The 27002-nt window shown below is 34.2% G+C and overlaps 1 protein-coding gene across 13 annotated transcripts in view; it reads right to left on the bottom strand.

Annotated features, from left to right (window-relative positions):
- Window positions 1–27002, bottom strand: part of LOC110261733 (uncharacterized) — a 1083992-nt gene that overhangs the window by 398317 nt on the left and 658673 nt on the right. For 9 of the 13 annotated variants that reach the window (XR_014809655.1, XR_014809657.1, XR_014809656.1 and 6 more), the window contains one exon: window positions 25376–25440. The gene's annotated coding sequence lies outside the window, so the exon portion shown is untranslated. Of the gene's footprint in view, window positions 1–18571; window positions 25441–27002 lie in introns of those variants that run through there. The other 4 variants (XR_014809658.1, XR_014809660.1, XM_084967490.1 and 1 more) reach the window with 2 other exon arrangements.

Genomic DNA, 27002 nt, shown 5'->3' with positions numbered 1-27002 from the left:
TGAACACACAGAAATGTATCTAATTACCAGTAAATGTGGTATGTGTAAACTTAAAAGAAAAATGTGATTTTTGAAAGAGAATATTTAACTATTAAAAGCCAGATTAATTCAGTGGTGTCAGTGTTGCTGGCTGTTACCAACGGATTGTACTCATTATGATCAGAAAGAGGGAGTAGAGGTGAATCAAAGTAAAATTATATTAAATTTATCTTTTTGCACACAAAATTTATTTTTTTTAACTTTATAGGGCCACACTCACAGCATATGGAGGTTCCCAGGCTAGGGGTAGAATCAGAGCTGTAGCCGCTGGCCTACACCAGAGCCATAGCAACTCGGGATCCAAGCTTCGTCTGCAACCTACACCACAGCTCACGGCAACCCACTGAGCAAGGCCAGGGATTGAACCTACAAGCCCATGGTTCCTAGTTGGATTCGTTAACCACTGAGCCGCGATGGGAACTCCTGCACACGGAATTTTAAAGTCGCAATATATTTGAATTGTAAATGCAAGGAAAATTGTAAACACAAAAGCAAAAAAAAACAAAAACAAAAACAAAAAACCTAGGTCATATTTTAATAAATATGAAATAAGAGCACATTTTCATGGTCACAGTGACAAAAAGTCAACTCTAGGTTGCCTTCATATTGAAATAATAGTGGAAAGTCTTTTGGAACCAAGGGCAGCAATGCAGTGGGGCCTCCAGATTAGAACTGGAGTGTCAAACTCCTCTGGAACCCACTCCTGGTCTCACCTTTGCTCATCTCTCCGTGGTGGCTTATCTCTCTTTCTGCAGACTGATATTCTCTTTCCCTGGCCCATTTCAGAAAACATGGTCATCTAACTCTCCTGATTTCAAGGTTATAAGTCTAAACTTAGTGAGAGACATATCTTTTTTCCACTGGCTTTTTACTTTACATCTTGAAGTCTTCCAACCCAGAGCAGTGGTTTGTTTGGTACTGGATAACAAAGATCTGATAAAAATTCAACAGATTGCATCTTCCCAGGAAAATGGTGTGACAGGGCTTAGAGTGGTTGGAGAGCTGATCATGAAAGAATCTTAAACCACTACCTTATTAGCACTGAGCAAAGAAAGAAGATTCAATCTATATATAATAACTGTCTCTATAAAAGAAACTACAACAAATGGAGAAGCCATGGGCAATAACTAGGTAAAGATGGAACTGACACTATGCCTTCCAGATAGGGGTTCTCAAAATAAATCACTTAAACAAGAGTTGGAATTTTAGCTACTTAGAAAGCAACTCTTTCACTCTCTTTCCAAGAAGTGTGGACAAAGCAAGGTATCCTATGGTGTATTAGGAACTCCTAGCAAATGGCTAATAAACTGGGGGACCTCTGTCAGTCTTTGGCAGGACTACAATAATGATGTTAAAGATGCTCATGTTAATGACAGCAGCAATGGCTGTATAGACTTGAGCAGATAACATCTAAGCTGAGGGTTGAAGAGTTGGAAGAATTAAGGCAGATGGAAGAGAGAGAGCAAATGTGTTCTTGGCAGTGAATTTGATGTATAGGTAAAGATGCAAAGGATAAAGCACAAAATATTGGACATAAATATAGATTTGAGAATTGAGGCATAGTTGGAGGAAAAAGTGATGAGCAAAGAGGATTTTCTTTGTGGCTTTTAGAAGGCGAGAGGGAAGGAGAGAGAAAGAGAGAGAGAAGGGGAGAAACTTGGACCTCTGGTGTCTTTTCTTACAAGGGTGCTAATTTCATCATGAGGGCCCCACTCTCATGACCTCATCTAACCCTAAAGATACATTTCCTATTTATTTTATTAATTTTGTACTAGGATAAAGTCATAGAGCATAGAAGTTAGGACCATGGATTCTGAAATCAGATTTCCAGAGTTGTGTTTCCTATTATATTGTCAGCAGTGTTGTAACCTTAGATAAGCAATTTGATCTAGGAATATCTTGGTCTGGTCACATATTTATAAACTGAGGTAAATAAACATAACAACTTAACAGACATGTAAAAAATTAATGAGTTCATGTGTGTAAAGCACTAGAACAGTGTCTGCACAAATGAAGTACCCAATATATTTCTATTGCTATTATAATCATATTCTATCATGATTTCTACTTCTAAGGAATGGTTCCTTACCACCTTCTAGGCTATGTTTACATTAAAGCTATCTATTATTATCATTTTAAAATGTATCTGTTATCAGCCATGATACTTGGTTTTAGAGCTTAACTGCCCCTCTCTCCAGGGATATCTAGTTGATAAGTTTTCTGTGAAAAATATCTTCCCTGGTCGGCAGAGCTGTATTTCATTCCTTGCCAATTTATCATCCCATTTCCATAAGCCAGAATAATCAATCCCAATTTTTGATAACATACATAGAGTCAGCCATTCTTTTCTAAAAATCTCTTTTAAAGGTCATTATATTTGAGCTAGAAAAAAACAGGGAAAAAATATTTCTCTTCCTTGCTTCCTTCCTTTTCAAGGCTTTCCATATATTATCCACTTCTTTAAAAATTAAAGTTGGTTTACAATGTTGTGCCAATTTCTGCTATACAGAAAATTGACACAGTCATATTCATATATATATATGTGTGTGTGTGTGTGTGTGTGTGTGTATATATATATATGTATGCGTGTGTATATATATGTGTGTGTGTATGTATATGTATATATACTCTTCTTCTCATATTATCTTCTATCATGTTCTATTCCAAGAGATTGGTTATAGTTCCCTGTGCTGTACAGTAGAATTTCATTGTTTATTCATTCTCCATGTAATAGTTTGCATCTAAATGGGTGCAACTAGAGATTATCATACTAAGATAAGTTGGAATGTGAAAGACAAATACTATATGCTATCACTTATACATGGACTCTAAAATAAGGCATATATTATGCACTCTGGAATTTAACTTTAAAAAATTTACACATTGAAATGTTATTTCACCTTGTTACTTTCATTCCTGTATGTATTTACAGCATGTGATTGTGGTCACGTGGTTTGGTGAATCTGGCAGATACTTTATCATGCAAACTTGCAGCCATAACAGCATGGAAAGAGCAGGATACAGGGAGTCAACACATCTATCTATAGCAAGTCTGAGGCTTTTCAGGATATAGCCTGTGCAAGTCATTTAATTTCACAAAGCATCAATTTTTTTCCCCTCTAAAAGATGAGAAATACAGCTGGAGATCTCAAAAGTTCCCTTCAGTTTGGAAATGTTTTGACTCCAGGAAGATTGCATACCTCTATGATCAAGGCATATGCAGCCTGAACTACACTAGGTTCTGAATCCCAAAGCAAATTACCAATGCTATTTATACCCTATTCTATAGCATTAATAGCAGGATTTCTTACACATCTGTAAGTTGTACTTGGCTTTGGTAAAATATGGATGGGGCACCACTGTAGTTTATGTGTGTAATTGTGGGTATGAAATAGATAAGTGGTAAAATCTTAAAACCTTAAGCTTCTGTCAAAGATTAATTGACTGTAGGTGTCTGGGTTTATTTCTGGGTTCTCTATTCTGTTCCATTGGTCCATATGTCTGTTTTGGTACCAGTAACACACTGTCTTGATTACTGTGACTTCGTAATATTGCCTGAAGTCTGGGAGAGTTATGCCTCCTGCTCGGTTTTTGTTCTTCAGGATTGCTTTGGCAATTTTGGGTCTTTTATGGTTCCATGTACATTTTTGGATTGTTTGTTCTAGTTCTGTGAAAAATGTCATGGGTAATTTGATAGGGATTGAATTGAATCTGTAGACTGCTTTGGGTAGTATGGCCATTAATAACAATATTAATTTTTACAACCCAGGAGCATGGAATATCTTTAGTGAAATGCAAACCAAAACTATCATGAGATATCACGTCACACCAGTAAGAATGGCCATCATTAATAAGTCCACAAATAACAAATGCTGGAGGGGGTGTAGAGAAGGGAATCCTCCTGCACTGTTGGTGGGAATGTAAGTTGGTACAACCACTATGGAAAACAGTATGGAGTTACCTTAGAAGACTATACATAGTATATAGAACTATACATAAACATATGACCCAGCAATCCCACTCTTGGGCACACATCTGGAAAAAATTTTCCTTGAAAAAGACACATGTACCTGCATGTTCACTGCAGCACTATTCACAATAGCCAAGACATGGAAACAACTTAAATGTCCATCGAGAGATGACTGGACTAAGAAGATGTGATATAGATACTCAGTGGAATACTACTCAGTCATAAAAAAGAATAAAATAATGCCATTTGCAGCAACCTGGATGGAACTAGAGACTCATAATAAGTGAAGTAAGTCAGAAAGAGAAAGACAAATACCATGTGATATCAGTTATATCTGAAATCTAGTACACAGCACAAATGAACCTTTCCACAGAAAAGAAGATCATGGACTTGGAGAGTAGATGTGTGGATGCCAAGAGGGAGGGCGAGGGAGCAGGATGGACTGGGTATCTGGGGTTAATGGATGCAAACTAACTATTGCCTTTGGAATGGATAAGCAATGAGGTCCTGCTGTGTAACACTGGGAACTATACCTAGTCACTTATGATGGAATATGACAATGTGAGAAAAAAAATCTATACATATATGTGTAACTCAGTCACCATGCTGTACAATAGGAAATTGACAGAACACTGTAAACCAGCTATAATGAAAACAAATAAAAATCATTATTAAAAAAAAACCTTAAGCGTCTACATCCAGCAAATGGTACAGTCCCTTCCCAGCCCAAGAATGATGCTTATGCTAAGAAAGAAGAAACAGTGATGAGAGCACATTTTCTTTCGTGTACAACTGCTCTAATGATTACCAAGATTATTCCTGGTGCTCATTTCTAACTAATGAACTTGTAATCTGCTTAACTAGAACAGGGGAAAATTTCAAAAGGTGGATCGTATTTGCCCTTGCTGCTCTGTAAATGGGAGCACCTTTATAAAGGTGCTCCTTCCTTCTCTCTGTGTAGGATGTGCTTAAATGAGGAATTTTCCAGTTAAATTTTATGAAGTGCATTTCTCCCTTCTTGTCACAGAAACATAATTTGATCAGTGTTCAAAAAGAGAATTTTCCCCTTTCAAAATTGTGTGGGTTGAAAAACTCTTCTTGTTGTCAAGTTCTTCATGACTAATAAATGCTACCTGTATCAAGTCTTCTAATTATCTTCAAGATTTTGGATTTTAGAGCCAGCAGTTTTATTATTTTACCATCTGCCAGAATGTTTTTGGCAGGATTCAGTAGAAAAATAGGCAATGTGGATGAAAACTTGACTAATTAAATATTAAGCCTAAGTATAAAAATGATACCATGGAGTTTTGCTTAAGCAAATCCAACACTGCATTTGGTACTACCAGGTTCATGGTGAATTTGAGTGCTTACCAAACTTTACCCACTGACCAGGCCATTTACACCAAAAGAAACTAAAGAGGAAGAAAAGAATACTTTCTATAGCAGTTAATGTTTAATTCCTTCTGAGAGTAGATTTTATTTAAATGACTTATAATTTTAAGTTATTAAAAATAACAAATTGACAAAGAAAGCTAAAGATCCAAATAATATATTTAAAGAAACATATTTTCCCAGAAATAATGTCTTCATTGAGACCTAAGGTACTTTTTGTGATCCTTATAAGTTTTTCTCTATCCATCACACAGGGAATGTAGGCATGTGAACTGTAGACTGCCTGAATAGTTTAGATGTCTCCTAGACTGAGTAAATTGCTTCTAAACAGAAATGCAGCAAGTATGCTCTTTTACCTAAAGTAGAAACAAATTCTTTCTATGCTATGAAGGTGCCCACACTACCATTTTAAGGGAGAATTGATGTGATAGCATGCCCCATGCATTATTTTGAAAAGACTATACTGACACTCAGTGCTGGTCTACTGTTCACAGGTGCTCCTACATGTTTGGAACCTGTATTTGAACTCCAACTCTGCCACTTCCTATCTATCCATAAGGAAATTATTTAACCTCTTCACAATGTGCCTCAGATTCTGCCTCTATATTGCAAGGATGTTAACAGTACCTATTCAACACATAGATGTGAGGATTAAATTAATCAATATATGTTAAGCATGTAGAACACTGGTGCAATAAATGTTACATATATAAAAATATGATTTGTATCATTTGACACAGAAATATATACTAAGAAAAAATTTTTTAAACATATATGTGTGCAGAGAGATACACATTGCAACATTTATACTGGAATAATTATGGAACCAATTATAATGACCAAATATATGAGAAGTAATAAGAGAAAGAATAAGCTAGTGATGGTCTAGCCATGAAATGGAATATTAAATGAAGTATGTAAATATTTAAGCAACATATAAATTACTATTTTATCATATTAAACAATAGAACCATGATAAAATTTCTGCAAATATAATTTCAGTTACATAAATCAATATGGAAAGAGGGAATGAAATATAAAACAATCTTAATATACGAAGATGATTAGATTTATGGGTGATTTTATTTGTTCACATCTTTGGGTTTTTTCCTATAATAAATATGAATATAGAAATAAAGGGTTATATATTGTAAAGTACTTTATGAGCATGAATGAATTAGAACAAAGTTGACAGGGAAAGTCAATATAAAATACGAAAACTGAAAGCAATCTTTAAGATCATCTACTCTAACCGCTTTCCTTTAATGAGGAAATAAGCTCAGAAAGGTGAAATGAATTATTCAGTCATGCAATTAGAGTATGAATGGAGATTTTAAATTTCTGTCATGGTCTAACTTGTTAAAATGGGTGTGTTGAATAGTTTTTGCTGTGATACTCTCTTATGTGTATATGATTAAGAAAAATATGAAATGATCCTTTAGACGTTGGAAATTTTCTTCCTTGGTACGGTATTATAATATATAAACATGTCTTTGAAGGAAAATATCATATGATATGGCCTATAGAAAAGCATTGATATTTCAGAGAGGTAGATTTTAATCTGTTTAAAGCAAACAGAGAGAATGTTTTTAATTAGGCAACTTCCCCGACTAACACTGAAGCATCATAGTGTGTAGTTAACACTGTATAACCCTCAGTGAATGACAGGAGAGTTGACAGCTGAAGTTAGAATCAGAGATTAATCAGGCAGGATTCCGAGAGGTGACACCTCAGAAGAAACAGTCATGTCATTTATTTGAGTTTATAAACTTGCTCTAATAGGTGTGCGTTATCAATTTTCTGTATTGTTCTGTTCAAATCCAGCATGGCATACACACTGAACCTGTGATGGGGTCTTGCTGTCATGGCCTTAATTCCTCCTCTATTTAGGTTTAGTTTATATTACTCTTAGGAATATTTCTTTATAAGTTACCATCACTCATTTCTAGACTACAGCGAGGTATAAATGAACTATTTTGTTACTATTATTGTTACACTGGGACTTATTCCTGCCATTTTATTTTGTTTTCTATTTTTTGTGCTTTCCTCTTTACCATTCTCTCTTTTCCACTGGATAGATAGGATTTTCCTCTGTTTTTCTGAAAGTTATACATTCTATTTTTATCCTCATTTATTAAGATTCAAATGCATACTTACTTTTTCACTAGCAATACGGAAGCTGAGCTCTATCTATTGTCCTGGACAAATCAAGACGGTTAGCAAGCTCTCACCTTCTATTGGTAACCCGAGTACCACTTCCAATTCCCAGTCAGGTTACTATGTTCTAGGGCTTTAATACCAAATTATATGAATCTAATTTTTACAAAATTGTGCTTATTTGAGAAAACACAAATCTTACTAAGTTCACCTCTCTTCCTTTCCTCCATTTTTATTGCCTCTTTCTTCATTCATCTTTCTTCTTTCTAAAGGACAATTTCTAATAATTCTTTCAAAGAAGATTTTCCTGTAGCAGTACTTGAGACCCTACATGCCTGAGAATATATTTAATTCTTTTTTATGTAAAATGCAAATTCAGCTGTATATGAAATTATTTGTTAAAGTTTTATCTCTTCACTTCTAAGTATTTGTTCTAAGAAAATGGAAACATTAATTTAAAAAGGTATATGCACCCCTATATACATTGCAGCATTTTTTTTTTACAATAGCCAAGATATGGAAACAACATAAGTGGTGTTTATTGATATATGAATGGATAAAGAAGATGTGAGATATATATGTGTGTATATATTAATACATACATATACATACACACACGTATGCAGGTCAGCTATAAAAAAGAACAAAATCCTGTCATTTTGCAGCAACATGGATGGAACATCACTCTGCTAATTCAGATGGAGAAATCTAAATACTGTATGATTTCCCTTATATATAGAACCTAAAAAAAAAAAAGGAAAAAGAAAAAAAGACAAACAAACCAATGAACAAACAAAATAAATGAAAACAAACTCATAGAAACAGAGAACAGAATAGTGGTAACCAGAGAGGAAGGGGTTTGGGTGAAATAGGTGAAGGGGGGTCACTGTATGGGGTCAGAGATGGTAATTAGACTCAGGATGGTATTCACTCTGAGGTTTATGCTGATGTTGAACTACAATGCTATACACTTGAAACACAATAATTTTAAAAGTTGAAAATTTTTTTCTTTAGCACTCTCAAAATAAACTTTTTTCCTCAACCAGTGTTGCTATTAATATATATATATAGTTAATGCAAATTTTACTTATTTGAGAAATATCTGATTTTGCTCTTTAGAAAATTTTGTAACTCCGCTTTGAATTTCACACAAATATATCTTGTGTTCTTATCTACCCTCTTGATTAATCTGAGCTCTATTAATCTAAGATAGTACATCATCATTCACTAATTGTAAAATTCCCACTTTATGCCCAAATGTGTCTTCCTCTCTGGTTATTTATCTGGGACTCCTTCCTACTGGGTAGATGTTGAACACTTTTTGTTTCCCTTCATATTTGTTACTATTTATCCTTTCCTGGTGTACTACGAAATATTCTTTGACATAACCTCCTGCTTAACAAAATAGCTCCTTAGCCCATCAGTTGAGATTATTTCAATAACTATATATCTTAGACCAAATATATCTAATTAATTTTCATTCATAGCTGCTTTTTTTTCCTACTTCATGTTCCAAATATCCTCTTCTATCCATGAGTATTTTAAATTATTGTTCTTTCTCTCCCATTAGATCATCTTTCTTTTGTAGAACTTCCTAAATTTATTATTTACTTATATAGATTTCCTTAGGTCTACAGAAGTCTTATTTCTTCAGAAACCTGAATTCTATTCTCTCTTCATCATCAGCTGCATTGACTAGTAATTTCTGCTTTAGGAGAAACTGATGAAAACCTAGGCCTCAGCTTGTATTCACTGCAGTGAGGCTGGAGGGAGGAGCACTTGAGGACAGAGACCTTTAATAGTTATACTCCAAGGTTCTTTCCCTCCCCAGGCATCTCATGACTGTGGGCATAATCACCTAGTGCCTCTGGCCAAGCTGTGTTTTAATCTAAGAGGAGCTACCATCTAAGAATATTGTCAGCTTCAGGGAGTGGGGACAACGTGATCTGGACCATGTAGACATTTATTACTCCTGGGTGGCACGAAGATGCAAGTAGTGAGAGGAAAGGGCACCACGAGAAAGCTCTCCCCGGGCCAGGCCACATATGTGTACCCTGTAGCTTTCTCAGTGGAAGCTGGTTTCCACCCAGTACGACACTTTCACCTTTTTTCTCCTCAAGGTATTTAGTCAAACTTTTTGTAAATTGCTGTGGCATCTCCAGATTTGAGTTGAAGGGAGAAAGCCAGAAGCCAAACTTACTTGCTTATAAGTCTATACTATATCATTCTACATTTGGATGATGAGTATTTCAATATGACTGTAGAATAGATAGATGTCACAGAGGAAATGGGTTTGGATAATTACTGTGGAAATCTGGCTATGAGTGTAATCATATAACAGCATGCATTTTTTGAATAAGAATAGTATAAATCAATGAATTATCTGGAGAGATATTTCTAGGAGGCTTTTAAAGAATTATACATGTGCTAATTTAATTCATAGGTAGAATGAATTTTAGTTCCCCCTAGTGAACTGTTAGGGTCAAATTGTATTAACAATGGAACTCTATTAATAGAGAAAAGAAGATGTAATAATTTGAAGAGACAAAAATTATTGCACAAATGACCTCTTTTCTTAACAAATACCACTTTTCACAAGAAAGAAAATATCCTATATTGTTTATATGTAAACTATAATAAGTATGTTGACTTGTTTCTTAGCCAGAATAGGAATCAATAATTAAATGTCAGAAATACACAGAAATTTTAACTAAATAAAAAAGCTATTATGAACACAATAAGTAAATATAGTAGTAAACATTTTAAACAACTTATTAGTTTTGAAAAATTAACTAGATACAAAATATAGGTATAGAGACTCTCAAATATAATACCAATAGGTTAATATAGAACACATTTTAATTTTTAGTCTACAGAGAGAAAATGCTTCATTTTTTAGGCACTCATAGCATATTGTACCTATAAAACACCAGAGGAAACTTCAATAAATTTTGAAAGGTAAAATTTTAACCAATTTTAATCACATTCCCATATTGCTGCCAAGAAAATTTGGAACAATAATCATCAAAGGTTAAGCAACTACACTGATAACAGAAAAAAAATTCAGCTTCTTAGGAATTAAAATGTATCTTCTAAATACCACCAAGATCAAATTATAATTAAAATGTTGGTTCTATGTTAAGATTGGGAAGAGTGTAGGAAAATAGGCATGTATATATGCTATTATTGTAAGATTGGGAAGAGTGTAGGAAAATAGGCATGAATATACACTATTATTGTATGAATTGATACAGCCTTTTGTGGTGCACGATGTGAGAATACTTATCAAAATTGAACATGTATATACCCCTTGACCTAGGAAGCCCACTCCTTAGAATCTATCATAGAGAAATATTTATATATTCAGGCAATGATATGAGCATAATAGTAAAATTTACAGGCTTTTTAATGTAACATATACTTCTTTGACTAAAAGAGTACTTGTTTTTTTGCCTTTTTTTTCCCCCAGGGCCACACCTGCAGCATATGGAGGTTCCCAGGCTAGGGATCTAATCAGAGCGATAGCCACTGGCCTTCACCAGAGCCACAGCAATGTGGGATCTGAGCTGTGTCTGCAACCTACACCACAGCTCATGGCAATGCTGGATCCTTAACCCACTGAGAGAGGCCAGGGATCGAACCCACAACCTCATGATTCCTAGTTGGATTCGTAAACCACTGAGCCACGATGGAAACTCCTAAAAGAATATGTGAAAGAATAAAGAGACTATTTGCAGCTGGTACCTTGAAAAGCTGGTTTAAGTTAGAATTTATTTATTTACAGTTATCTATTTCTGTACTACTTGAAAACTTATAATTAACAAAAAGCAACAAAATATAGATAATATTTTCAATTTTAGAATATTTAGGAAATAATCACAAAATGATTAAGAAATGTTATTATGACAAATGGCTAAAAATATAGTCAAACACCAGTTTTGACCCTTACATGACATTATACTAGAAAGAATGAAAATATGTAAACAAAATATTCGATGATAGGGATTAAATATGTGCAACAAAACAAGTCTAGGGAAAAAAGAGAAATTTTAGAAATGAAATTTGACAATTGATTTAGTATATATATCCAAGCACTGGTTCTTAGAAAAATTTAATAAAATGGAAAATACTTTGGGAAGTCCAGAGAAAATATAAACATTCAAAATATAATCACAAAGAGAAAATATATAACCACAGAGAGAAAAGTACAAGAATAATACTTTTTATACCTTTAGGCTTTTTTATTTATATGTTTTGGTGAAATTCATGAATTTCTCGGGGAAAAAAAAATCACAAAATCATCCTTTCACCTAAGCTAGTGAAAAACCAAAATAAACCAAAACCCAAAACCTATTAAAGCTTCCAGGACCTGATAATACTGTAGAAAAGATCTTTCAAAATTTTAAGGAACAAATAGTCCTGAACAAAACAGAGAATTTTTAAATCATTTATGATGACTGTCATAACCATTACCAAAAAACCTGTTTTGCAAATGTGTATTTCAAAGATTTAGAAAAGAGTTTTAGTTCAAATACAAGTAGCCCTATGCCCGAGTAAGATATATTCTGAGAAAATAAGAAGGATTTAATATTACCAAATTTCTTAATAAAATAAAGCATGTCAGTGAGCTAATATCTTCTAGATAAACGGCAAACACATACCCACTTGGAAGAAACAAATGAACATACAAACAAAACCAAAACAAGTCATTTGATGTAGTACTACAACAGTTCCCAGCAAAAATTTTCAGCATGCTAGAAATAAAATGGTACTTTAAAAATATTTTAATGAGTATCTCAACCATCAGCAGTATCATTCCTCAGAGGAACAATAGATCTCCTACAAAGACTATACACCACAGTAAAGAATAATGCCCTCTCTGGCAGCTGGTGAATTCCTACTCAAGAATTACTTCTTTTGACTAAGAGAAAATTAATGTCATTAAGAAGCCTGGTGGTCATGTCCTCCATGGCATTCTGGGTTCCTCTCCATTCCCAAAGGGTGAAATCTGACAGATCTGTCATTCCTGGTAATACTCTGTTCACCTTGGCAAAGGATGCCTTTGGTAAGAGCATATAATAAAATTCTGAAAATGAAATGCAAAGAGGTTTTGTTGGGTGGCTGCTGGAGAAAGGGGGCAAAATCGATGCATGAAAGTCCCTCTATTCTGATTTTAGCATGTTTTGGTGTGAGAGTATGAAAACTGATATTTCAACATCCTTCTTGCAACCATGAGGAGTGGCAAACTTCCTAAAGATGATAGACAGGAAAAGAATTTGGATTTTAAAACGATATGGCAGAGATACATTAAAAGGCCCTGGAATATCCTATTGAAGGGTTATCTGAGTAAAATGATAAATTTTATTTATGGTTTAAGCCACTTATTTGGGATTTCTGTTAAGTAAAGCTGAAGCCATTGATATACCCAGTTTATCCAAATTATTTAACAGTGTTTTGTAATTAGAACAAATTAATGAAACTGGTAAAACAGACAAAAAACCTTCTGAGAGTTTGGCAGAAAATTTTTAACTTCAGAAAATATGATTATTATTTTTAGGTAGTATTACTGTCTCCTTGGAATATTCAGCAGGATACTATTGACACCTGGTGAGTGTCCTCCAGACTGCCTCTTTATGGTATCAGTGCATTAGCTCCTCAAATGCTACTTTTTTCTCTCTCTTTCTTTCACCCCCTAGGGACGTAATTGTGGCACATGGAAGTTCCCAGGCTAGGGGTCGAGTTGGGGCTGCAACTACAGGCTGCATCACAGCCAGGGCAACACAGGATCTGAGTTGCATATGCGACCTGTGCTACAGCTTGTGGCAAGACTGGATCTTTAATCCACAGAGAGAGGTCAGGGATCGAACCTGCATCTTCAGAGAGACAACCTCAGGTCCTTAACCCCCTGAGCCATAATAGGAACTTCAAAAGCTACTTTTCTGATGAGGCTTTTCCTTAAGCACCAGGCTATACTCTAATATAGTTAAAGCCTTTAGTTTTATAAATAAACTTGACTGTTAAGTGTTGGTTTTAATAGAACAATTTGATTAGGAGGGTAGTTTGGGGAGGTTTTTTTTGCTTGTTTGTTTTTAACTTTTTATTTTGAAAGCATTTTATACACAGAGTCCTCTGTGCTTTCATTTTGGTCACTGGGAACACATTCAGGTTTACTTTTTGTCCACTCAACATATCCACATCTTTTCCTTTTTAAAGCATTTTCTTACTTTTTGGTACCATGTAATGCTCCAGGCTCAACTTGTATTTGTCTGTTCCATCCCTGGAATCAATCACTTACCAAATCAACCCACTACACTCCTTATATGCCACGTAGTGACAGGGTTTCCAGCCTGGCACCTAGCATGAAGACAGGTGAAATGGATCCCACAGCCAGTTTATAGTAAACATGTAAGCAAGAAAGAAATTTTTGTTGTTATAAGCCACTAATATTTTAGTTGAGTTTTTTACCTCACCATTATCCAGTTATTCTGACTAGTTCGATTGCATGTTTCAAGGAAATGAATTTCAGCCGTACTATCTACTTTTCAGCCAATATCTGGGCCACCCCAGAATGTGGAAGACCCAACTCAGACTACATATTTTAATCAACAATAGATGGCATTTTTATTGTAAGAAAGACATATTAGCATTTGTATGAAGAATTCAAGTTTTACTCAGGGGTGTATAAAGTTGGAAATAGAGCTGGCATTTACTTTGCACAATCACCTTACAAAGGGTTACTAAGTTTCCTTAATTATAGGACCCTCCAATTTGTCTGTATTTTTATTTTCAAAATCTCTCCAAATCCTTGCTCTTCCTTCTCCATTTAACAAATAATAACCTTTCTTACATCTTTTGGGAATAACCTTTATAGGCTAATGTTTTTTCTCTTTTAAGTTATATTCTTTTCCTGTTTTAAATTGTCATATTATCCCAAAATGATTATGAAGATGTATACCATTCAAATATTAACTTATTTAATGAAAAAATGTGTTTTTTTGGAGATTATATAGATATAATTACCCCCCACACATCCACCTAATGTCTACTCTCACAGAATTACTGTGAAAAATCATGTAAAATTACATTTTCCAAACTTCCCAAACCTTTAGTTTTGCATATGGCCATTGCAATTTCCCTTTTAAAAAATATATTTTATGGTGAGATATGTGATTACATATATAAGGGGGAGATTATTTTATGTTATTTTTCAATAATCTCCAATAGCTGAGGCAGTAATAGGAAAAATTAACACTTTAATTAGATAGAAGATCCAGCATTTTTATTTCTTTAAAGTAAAAACAAAGCAGTTTGTGCACCCAGTTCTGAAAAGCTTATGGTGATACAGACTAGAAACTCGGAAAGGCAGGGACTCAGGCTTGCAGTGGAGGTTGACAGTGAATACAGCCCTCTCTCCACTAGTGATTAATTTTCAGATGATCTTATCACCATCCAGAGCAGAAAGAGATTCTGAGGGTGCCTTATAGGGAAGAAAAATCAGCCTTTGAGTTCTGGGCACCCGGATGTTTGACTTTTTCAGGTACTTTGCTCATTTAGTGATACCATTTCATGAGGGATTTTGTTTAGTTTTTCTATCAGTATTTCCCCTCACACTTCAGTAAAATGTAAAATAAACTTACTGGCTGCCAAAATCAAGCTTATAAGTAAACAGTAGTGGAGAGAGCAAAGGCAGAGTGCTGCACTGGAGGCCATGGAGAGGAACGAGGGTCCAGCCTTCCCTAAGACTCTATATGACACTCCTTGAGGAGACTAATAAAAACAGACTAAAGTATCCAGGGGGGAAACATAATTTTTAAAAAGATTATAAAACAAAGAGGCCAGCAACAAATATGTGACACAAAATGTTCTGAAGCTGCCTCACTTCTCTCACTGTCCAAGCAGTTTTGGCTTAGTTTCAGGCTCCAGGATATGGCTCAAAGGCACTTCTGTCTTTTGGAAATCTTGTCTGTGCCAAGAACTTTGGTCCAGAATGCCTCTGGGAGCCTGGCTTGAGACTGGGGAACTGGCATAGGCTTGGGGGACTACAGAGAGAAAAAATATGTTTATATATATATATTTTTAATTCTGAAACCTTTTTCCTCTCCCTCAACTGGTCATATCTCTTTCCATTTTCTTCCCAGTTTGAGATATCCTGAGGTAGATGGAAAACGACCAGTAATGCAGAGTGTTAAGTGAGAATTTTCCAAAGTTCTTAGACCAAAATTATAGGGAAGAACCCAAGTTAACTTCGCTCCAGTCTCCAGTGAAATCTTCTAATCTCTGTTCCTATATAACCCCTTCAATCATTGTTCCTTTCAACACTCAATTTTTTTCTTTATATGAATTCCTATGATTAGTTTACATCATTTATACTGATTTTTTAGATTTTTAGTCTAGGATTATTCTTGGAGATTTCAAATTCATGGCCTCATCATAGAATTGTATTTGCTTTTCAGGGTTTATGCTCCATCTGTTGAAAGCTAGACATAGGCACCCCTTTCTTGCTTAACTATTTTAAAGCACACTGTTATGGAATGCCTGTGTATATATGGTTGAAAAAGTCATCATAGTTCCTCTTTGCTTCTGGACCTTATACAATAGCAACAGAAGAACAACAGCAAAAACCTCTAGAACTCTAATTTCTACAAAACCTGGAAGACAGATATGATCCCCCAAAAGCGAGGGATGTTGGAGCTGTGAAAAAATTGTTAGAATTCTCTTGAGAGGCAGTGAAAATGTAAAACACCAAGAGTGAGAAGGGGGTTAACAGAAGTAGAGCTCAAAGGAAAATGGCATAATTACAGTTCTTGAATGCAAAGGGCTCACTTTGAATTTAAAAAAATTATAATCTTGTTTGAAAAAAATTCTGCTGGAACTATAGTCAACAAGCTGTTGCCAGAATCCCACCCTTCCCTACATTTAACTCAGAGAATCAGAGGGATTAGTGGTATGACACATTCACATAGATAAGCCATACCTGTGTAGGGAGCTGTCTATCTTTGTGGTAGCAAATAAAGATCCTTTCTGTAGTAAAAATTCAAAGGCTATTCTGGTAGCATCTTCCTCTCTTTCCACCTAACTCTGTAAAGGTACTAATCCAAGAAAATCTAATTCAGTCAATGACAAGTAATACGAAAAGAACCAGCCAACAACCATACACAATTCCTACATGAAAAAAAGTGAAAAACAGCATCAAAACTCATCCCACAATGAATACTCACAAGAAAAAGGGTAACATAGAGGCTAATTAACCTCAAAATTAACCAGTAATAAAACAAATAAGCAGTATCCTTTATAAATTTGGAAAAATAGCAGTAATACCAGAACTTGGAGAAGAGAGGGAATGACAGCAGGAGGAGATGAAAGTTTAACTTGTAGAACTCAGGAAAAAGTAAAAAACAAAAAACAAAAAAACAAAATCAACACACAAATAAAGATGAAAATGCCACTGGGAACTACATCTAGTCACTTACGATGGAGAATGATAATGTGAGAAAAAAGAATGTATACATGTACGTGTAACTGGGTCACCTTGCTGTACAGTAGAAAATTGACAGAACACTGTAAACCAGCTATAATGGAAAAAATAAACATCATTATAAAATTTAAGAAAATGCAAGGAGCTCTATCCAGGATATACACTGTGGCAAATATAGTAAAGGAAGTAGATGACAGAAACGGGAAGAGTAAAGAAGAAATAAATAAAACTGAAAAAGGTTAGAGATAAAACGAGATATGAGCAAAAATAATCCAGCACACATATAATTGGAATCTCTAAAGAAACAAACAAAGCAGCAAAAGGGAAAATAACTTATCTTTAAAGAAACAATTAAAGAAAAAATCTCCAAAATTAACATGACTTGAATTTTTACATTGGGAGGACCAATGAAGTCCATGGAACACTCAAACAGAAGGAGCAACACTGTAACTATGCTACCAATGTTACTGGAACTTCAGGATTTAAACAAAAGGATCATTTGAGTGATTAAGCAAAATGATTATGCTACATATAAGAATAAGATAATCTCTAGTTGGGTTGGTAGATGCAAACTATTACATTTGGAATGGATAAGCAATGAGATCCTACTGTACAGCGCAAGGAACTATAACCAATTCAATCTCTTGGGATAGAACATGATGGAAGATAGTATGAGAAAAAGAACATATATATTCTAAAGAAGATAGACAGACAGATATGACCAGGTCACCGTGCTGTACATCAGAGATTGGCATAACCCTGTAAATCAACTATATTTTAATAAAAAGAAAGACAAAAAAAAAAAACATAAGCTAAGATAGCCAGTCTACATATTTTTCTACAAGCATATACAAGCCAGAAGTCAGTATAACCACATATAAAAGGCATTCAATAAAAGAAAGGGACTCATATCCTATGACCAGATAAATTTACATTTAAGATTTAAGTCTTAAATACATAAAACCTAAGTTCTTTTTAAGGAAAAATACTAGAGAATAATCTTTAGCCAACTCAGAGGTAAGTGAGACATGTATGATAATAAAACTGGTGGTGGTCAGCATTGAGACAGAACAAAGTTGGGTAGAGTGTTGCAAAAAATAATAATAATCACTGTACCATCTGAAAAATGTAGATAGTATATACTCCGGAGACCTGGAAAGCTGAAAAAAGGTGGGTACATTTTTTGGTTAATTCCTCTGTGATAGCTGAGGGTCAAAGTTTGTCAATGCTTAACAATTCACATAACAGAAATATAGGCTTATTTAAGATACAAAGTGAAACAATAAGGAAGAAAATAGTGATAAAGAAAATAAGATGGAAGAAGGAAGAATACAGGAAGAAAATATGGGAAAATTGTTATTATTGTTCATATTAGGGAACTAATAGATACTGTGTAAAGAAATATGTATCTAAAGATAGTATAGGGACCAGCAAACCATAGCTTACAGGCCAAATCTGGCCCAATGTCTGTTTTTTTATTTTTTTATTTTTATTTTAAATGATTTTTGTTTTTTCTTTTTTTTATATATATATAACGATTTTTATTTTTTTCCATTATAGCTGGTTTACAGTGTTCTGTCAGTTTTCTTCTGTATAGCAAGGTGATCCAATGTCTGTTTTTTAAATGGCCTATGAAATAAGAATGGTACTTTACAACATAGGTAATGGTTGGGAAAAAAAAAAAAGGAATGAAAATAGTTCATGGCATGTGAAAATTGTATGAATTTCAAAATTCAGTATCAATAAAAAAGCTTTATTGGACCACAAACATACTTATTCATCTACATATTGCCTAGGGCTGCTTTTGTGTTACAATGACAGATGTGATTAATTGTGACAGAGACCCTACTGTCTATGTTTTCTAATTCTAGAGAATTAGAACTATGATAGTTCTAATCTGCAATGACGAAAATCTGCTTGTGTTAAAAAAGCATCAAATCACCAACTAACTTAATCAGGAAAGAGAAAACTGCAATTAAAAATAAAGAAACAAAGCAGTACATGGAGAATTAACCATATAGAAACTGAGAAAATTAAAGAATCTTAAGAAGACTAACCTGAAAATCCTGGATGAAATAGATTTTTTTAAAGGAGCGTATGATTTACACTAAATGACATCAAGAAGTAAGAATCTAAACACAACTATTTCCATAGAAGCAACAGATACATTGATCAAAGGTTATCCTCAGCAAAGCTTCAGGTTTAGACATTGCCAAAAGGAATTTAAAAGCATATTAAAAGAATACTTATTTTAGCAGAGGAATTTATTCTAGAAGTACAAAGATGGTTCATTATTAGGAAACAAGTTAATACATAGTTTATAATGTTAGAGAAAAATTATAATCATTTTCATATATGATGAAAGGTCACTTGCCAAAATAGCCATTCTTCACAAACACATTCTGTTAAATAAGGATAGATGGAAAACTTATAAATACAGTAAACATATATTTATCACAATCCAGAAGTTAGCATCATGCTCATTGGAGGTAGGCTAGAGACATTCCTATTAAAATCAAGATCAAGACAAGAAAGGAGGCCATTACCTCTGTTACTATCCCACAAAGTACTGATTACTAGTAAACATAGACAAGACAGAAGAAAATGAATATTTTAAACTGTAACTATGTGGAAATGATATGATGGTACATTTGAAAATCCAAGATAATAAACTAAAACACAACAAAGAGTGAGAGAATTCAAGGAAGTAATAGGATATAAACATTTATAAGTAGAAAGCGATAAATTTATTATGTACAAAAAGCAGTCAGAACACATAATGGGAAAAACGTTTAAAATAGCAAAAACAAGCAACACAGTATCTCTAGAAATAAACTTTTAAAAATGTACAAACCCACAAGAAGAAAAATGAAAACACATGTGAAAGCAAAGATGGACTTTTCAGTAAGTGCTGAAACAGTTGAATCTATATTTCATACCAAACATTAGGAACAATTCCAAATGGGATTTTTTTTTAACATTAAAGAAGTGAAGTCTTAAAAACAATAGGGAAATGTAGGAAAATTCTTTTATAAATCTGAAGTGGGGACAGACTTTTAACCAACAACTCAAAATCCAAATTGTAAAAGACACATAGGAAAACAAAAGAAAATTCTGCAACCAAAAGCAACAAAATGAACACTATGAATAAAGAGATAAATATAAATTGAGGGAAAAGAACTGCAATTCATATCATAGGCACAGAGATTTTTTTCTTCTTCTGATCAGGAGACAGCAAAAATCCTCCTAAGCAACAATTCCCCCTACCCCCATACCACTGGTAATGGCACACTTTGCTCTGAGTTTTGGCCACACCTTGTTCTGATGTTTTAAGGAGATGACAGGCTCCTTTTTAAGCTATTTCATTTCCCCTCACTCAGGCTCAAAGCAGCTACATACTGGTAGTAGTCTCTGCTTTTAAGCAAAGTTGGAATCAATCCCTTTGGATAGAAAGTCGAGTCAAATATTATTTTAAGGCAGTAGTGGGTGAATATCCCAGACTCTGGGAGAGCCTGCAGAGAATGAGTTTAGATTCCACCTTTAGAAACTTTCCTACATTGCTATAAGATTAAGATCCACTTATCAGGGAAAGAGAAATCATAATATTATCTACCTCTTGAGTGCTTATAAGAGTTAAAACACATCTATCAGGTCTAGAAGAGTGTGAGACACTCAGAAAACACTCCATAAGTTATTATTCTTTTTTGTTATGCAACTCTTGTAACTGTCAGTCTTATCCTATTAGTCCTAGTGTGTATTTCTTCTTTACCCTACATTGTGCCTGAGGAAGAGCTGTGTATGCCCTGCTGCTTTTTTTTTTTTAATAGTTATTTCCCCAACACAATTTTTTTTCCCTACTGTACAGCATGGTGACCCACTTACACATACTTGTACACATACTATTTTCGCACATTATCATGCTCCATCATAAGTGACTAGACATAGTTCCCTGCTGCTTTTAAGTTAACTTGCAGAGCAGACACTGAATTAAAGTTTTCTGGCCTTTTGGTTGTTTTTCAAAAGATAACTAAAAATAAGTCTTAAGGTGACAGATTGTCTCTGAGTTTTGAATTAGTATAGTGTAGTGACTAAACATGAGCCTTAGAATCAGCTAACTAGATATCACACCCCAGCACCACAAATCACTTACATCTTCTCTGTCTCAATTTCCTCACCCCAATCAGCTTAATGCCAAGCTCACTGGGACGTTGTCAGAATAATGAGATGCTTCTCACATGGTGCCAGGCAAATAAATAGTAGGTGCTGATTAAATAAGCGCTATTAAGTGTTTCTTCTAATACGTCATCATGACCTACCTCAGAAACATCCAGTACACAGTAAATAAGGAGAGAAAAAATTGCAACCCAAAGACAAATTCGCAGAATTAGTGCATAATATTTACATTAAAGGAAGGTTGAAGTTAATTTTTTGGAAAACTTCCATCTCATCCATCACCATATTCCTTTTCATGGGTTAAAGATCAGAAATGGTATCATTTTCTAACTTCAGAGGTTCATTACACCTTCTCCAAACTCTGTGAAACAGCAATTGTGTTTTAGGTTTTAGATCTGACTCTTAAAGGAATACTCTCTTTTTTCTAAATAGTACAAGGTCACATTTACAAAAGCTTTACAATTCACAGGAGAGAATTTTTTTTGGGGGGGGGGGTGCTGCCGCTGTCCCAGATTTTACTGATGAAAGCTTTGCTTTGTTTCCTTGCCCCAATACCATTGCATGTTCATTGGGTAAATTTTATTTTACTGTAATAATAATAATTCAGATTAAGTTCAAAAGCGTAACCATCTTGCTGGCTGCTACTCTTGCTCTTTCCAAACCTTTTGGTAAAAGGTTTTTATACAATTTGCCAAAAGGCAGATATTCTTAAGCTGACTCCCTGCTGTTTGCATTCAGTACCTCAGATAAATGTACAGTCCACGATGACAACTTCTTTGAATGTTATTAAGTGTAATTCTGCTACCCTAGCCACATCTCTAGAGTCCTGGCTATCTAATTATGGACTTCTGGGATATGAGGTGCTACTTTTTTTCAGTTTCAATCTGTTCCAAGTCCATAGGGAGACCACAGTGATGAAATGTTATCTCTAATGAACATAAAATTAAATAATCTACTGTACAAATGCAAGCCTCATATTATTAAATGTATCATAGTGGATAGACCATCTGTCATGATATAAATTGCTTTGATCAAAAAAAATATATGTCTGGTAATTTATAACAAGTGTCATACCATGGTAAAAAATTTGTATCCCAATGATAGAGATGTATAGTCATTAAGAATGTGTATATATACATTCATCACTAGAAATATATGTATATCTGGGTTTCGATTTCACCAGTTCTAAAATATGGATAATGATATCTCATAGTGTAGGTATTACATGCTGTCTTCATAAGTATAGGTATAAAAGTTAAGAAAGTCAGTTAAAAGTTTCATTTCATGTGTCTCAGTCAGAATGTAGGAAAATTTTAAAAAGAGTTTTTAGAGCTTGGGTATATACCCTTTTAAAGGCGTATATCACAGCACCTTTAAAATTCTACTTTTTGTCTTAGGGCAAAAAATTATGATCAGAACGGCTTACAGAACTAACTGGATAAATTAAGCATTGTTAACTGTAGTGACACCAGGCACCTTGGAGTGCAAGGCAGCTTAGTGTTATCTTTCAACCAAATGCTCCTTATATAAGTAAGTTAAAACTTGGGTTTCTTGATTGTAATCCTTGTCCTCATTGATTCTTTTTTCAGGAACTCTTTTTGAGGGATTTCATGTCAGATAAAAAGGGCATCATGGGGACATGAAAAGCCATGTATTCTTGGGTATATAGGTTTTCCCCTTATTTAAATCATATGACATGGTAACATTGAGTAGAACTGGTTGTAGTACCACACATAAGCACTCAAAATGGATTATTTTTATTCTGTAGTATGTTCAACTTGGATTCTATTAAAGCTACCATTTTTCTACAGCTGCCAATTCTATAGCAGATGTTGCACATTCCTTGATAGCAAAGACTGTGACTTAATTCATCTTTGCTTTTATTTTAGTGCTTGTGTAACAATTTCAATATGCAAGATTTCTAATAAATGCTTGATGAATATATTAATGGCTTCTTTAGAAAGCCCTTTCTGATAACTCATATAATGAAAGGAATATACTAGTTGGTGTTATAACTTGCATGCAGATTTGTGTTGTTTAATAAAGCATGTGATTCATAAAATAATTGGAGATTGCTATTTTTCCATGTGGCTTTGATGTGGATAATCCCCACAGGGAATAGATGGAAAGGAGATAAATTAATTCATGTTTCTTTCTAGGTCAATTTTTTTCTGAAGGAATTCACTGGTCATTGCTTAAGTATCAAATACAAATGTTATAGGACCCCTTGCTCCCAGTAGTTTTCCTATTTGATCTTAATTTCTCAAGTGATAAATATTCATTAGCGTTGTACCCTAAAATTCTATCTTTATTTACTAGCACCACTGTAGTTTTATGGAAGACAAAATTCACACTCCATTTTTTTCAAAACTGTTAAGAAAAACTTTAAAGCTATTCATCACTTTTCTTTGAAATCAACTAAAAAGAAATACCAAAGAGATGGCACCATTTTGAATAAGAATTGCACTCAAGAAAGAGCAGTTCTATCTGTCCGTCCATCTGTCTGTCTGTCTGTCTGTCTGTCTGTCTGTCTATCTATCTATCTACCTACCTATCTATCATCTATTCCATTGAGATAGGTGTGTTTAGTTGACGAGAGCTTGAGATCCTTACGGTTAAGCCCAAGGACTAATACATAAGGGATTGGTTCCATGACTGTGAGCCCCAATACTAATCATGGGGATCAGGCGGGTACAGACTTGTTCTGGTCAACAAAGTGCTGGATGATGAGTCAGTGCACATCATCAGTACCAGGAAAACAACTCAGAATGTGAACTTTACTTTTGGTGGATCTACAATTTATATTTTATTACATATTTCTCTACCTGCCACTATTCTGGGCATTATAGAGGTATGAAGAATATATCAAATTGACCTATGTACACAGGTAACACCCTCACTCTCCTGTGAGCTCCGTGTCCTAATGTCTGTTTTTCCTTATCCAGAGCTTATTTCTACATGAGGGGCTTCACTCCTGCTTCTCATTCAGGTTCAAATATTCTCTTCCTTCCACACTCTCCATTCCCTTTCTTCTCATCACCACGCCAATTTCTAATCAACGATCACCTCTTGCTTTGAATGTCATTTCCTCACATTTTTTTCCTGATATCAACCCTCCCACCCTGCCGATTTTATAGACTCAAAACTTGATACATTTCCTTAATAAATCTTATCATTATTATGGTGGAAGAAACTGACAGATTGGTTATAAACTGTGTCTTCTCCATAGAATGTTAGCTCCATGAGGGCAAAGAAAATGTTTTCTTATTCTTCCACGTATTTCCAGCATATAATAGAGACTTATGTATTATTTTTAAATAAATGACTATACTTGTGCCCTTTTCATATTTGCTAGTTGCTGGAAAATTATGTAATGCTTCATACTCAATAATTAGGCTTTCATTAGGTGAGCATATAATATTTTGAATCCATGAAAAAAAGAGTTGTGAAATATAAGGAAAAAGCAGTTTCTAAAGTTAAGTAAGAAAAATAAGGCTATAGCATTGCAAGTAAAATATGATCTAATTGGTGTGTGCATAGGAAAACCCAGGAAGAAAATTCACCAAAATGCCCAAAGAATTTTTTTCTCAAATGCTCAAAGGTGACATTTTAAAAATACAGTTCTGTAGTTTCTATATTTTTTTAAATTAGCATGAATTGAGAAAATAAAATTATTAGATATAAATATTTTGCTTATTTATTTATCATTGATTAAACACTGCTTTTCCAGACCTTGAGCAAAAGCAAGTATTTAAATTAAAACTAAGTCCCTGCTTGCTTCCTCTTTCATTCTTATGGGAAGAAATATCAATAAATCAGTAAACAAACAAACAGTGTCATGGAGTAAGAAGTGCTATGAAGAAATAATACAAGGTATTGAGGCAGAAAATGACTAATAGTAGAATTTTAGATCAGGGGTTTGTGATGAGCTGTTCATGACAAAAGTAGTAGTTAACAATGTTTAGACAACTGCTATGGGCCAAGCAAGCTGATGGACATCTTAAACGCTTGACCTCATTTGCTTTTAACAATAATCCTAAGAGACAAGTGTTGTTCTTATTCCTATTTTAACACACAAGGAAGTAGATTTTTAGAAGGATCATGTAGTCAAGATTTAACAGCTAAATTGTGGTGTACATCAATCACAGTATTTATCGCATTGTACTTACTCATTTAATTCTTTGTCTTCTCTATAACATTCTCTGCTTCATGACTGGAGTACATATTTCAGAGGCTGAAAGATAATTTAAAATCTCAGCACTTGTTTGTTAAATGAACAAACATATAAATAATTTTTAAAAGAAAAAAAAGAAATTCATCATTAGTGAAAAAAGCATTATTCTGAAAATTCATAAAGAAGTGGGAAATTATTCTGTAACATGTTCTCATATGATAAGGGAAAAAGTGTCTATGAAATAGGAACAAAAAAGTCATAAAAAATTCTAAGGTGAATCATGGATTACATTTAAAAAGAGAGTTAGTTGGTTTTAGAAAAAACCTACAAGGTAGTTTAAAATATCATAACATATTTAAAATACAAATTGGAGGATTTTAGAGAGCAGACTTGTGGTTGCCAGGGGAAAGGGAGGAGGAAGTGGGGGTGGATAGGGAGTTTGGGGTTGGTAGATGCAAACTATTACATTAAGAATGGATAAGCAATGAGGTCCTACTGCACAGCACAGGGAACTATGTCCAATCTCTTAGGCGTAGAACATGATAGAAGACAGTATGAGAAAATGAATGTATGTACATGTATGACTGGGTCACTATGCCGTACAACAGAAATTAATACAACATTATAAATCAACTATTCCCTAATTTTAAAAAAATTAGAGGTTTTTAAAACTTTAGTGGGTGGAGTTCCCATTGTGGCTAAGTGGAAACGAATCTGACTAGCATCCATGAGGACACTGGTTCAATCCCTCGCCTTGCTCAGTGGGTTAAGGATCCAGCATTGCCATGAGCTGTCATGTAGGTTGCAGACACAGCTTGGATCCTGTGTTGCTGTGGCTGTGGTGTAGGCCAGCAGCTACAGGTTCAATTAGACCCCTAGCCTGGGAACCTCCATATGCCACAGGTGCAGCCCTAAAAAGACTAAAGAAAGAAAGAAAGAGATAAAATAAAACTTTAATTAGGTAACAACACACTACTCTCTACACACTAGCTCTTCAGTATCTGAAAACTAAACAAGGAAACTAAGCATCTGGATTTGTAATATAATTAATAAATTCAACATGCCCATAAGAACTATAAAAAGAAAAAGACTACAAAATTTATGAAAGATATCAAGAAGTATTAATCAATAATGAGTCACGTGTTCTTGCACGAGTGTGACCATGATAAAGGTATCAATTCTTATTAAATTTATAGGTTTAAATATTGTTCCAAATAAAACTTAAATATATTTAATTCTGGGGTTTTGACAACATAATTAAAAACCTTTCTGAAAAATAAACTTTTGGACATTAGAAAAAATATTAATAGAGAAGAATGGATATTAGGTATTGGTATTTTTTAAAGATTTTATTAAAGTATAATTGATTTATAATGTTAATTTCTGTCTTACATCAAAGTGGCTCAGATATACATATATACATACATTGCATCTGTTAATCTCAAACGCCCAATCCTTCCCTCCCCCATCTCCCAGTATTGGCATATTTTGAAGCTGTAAGAATTTAATCAATAGAGTGTAAAGACCATTGGAGGCAACAGAAGGCAGTACAGCATGGAGTTAGGAGCACTGGTATTGACTTAAAAAATTTTTTTTTCAGCTTCGCCATGTAAAATGCTTGG

The sequence above is a fragment of the Sus scrofa genome, chromosome 7 (genome assembly GCF_054392235.1).
Source record: "Sus scrofa isolate SSC_HxYL_T2T_F1_AM1 chromosome 7, Sscrofa_HxYL_maternal_Yorkshire_Landrace_v2.0, whole genome shotgun sequence".
Taxonomy (NCBI): Eukaryota; Metazoa; Chordata; class Mammalia; order Artiodactyla; family Suidae; genus Sus; species Sus scrofa.
Note: the sequence above shows the minus strand (reverse complement) of the source record. Positions and strands in the feature narration are given on the sequence as shown.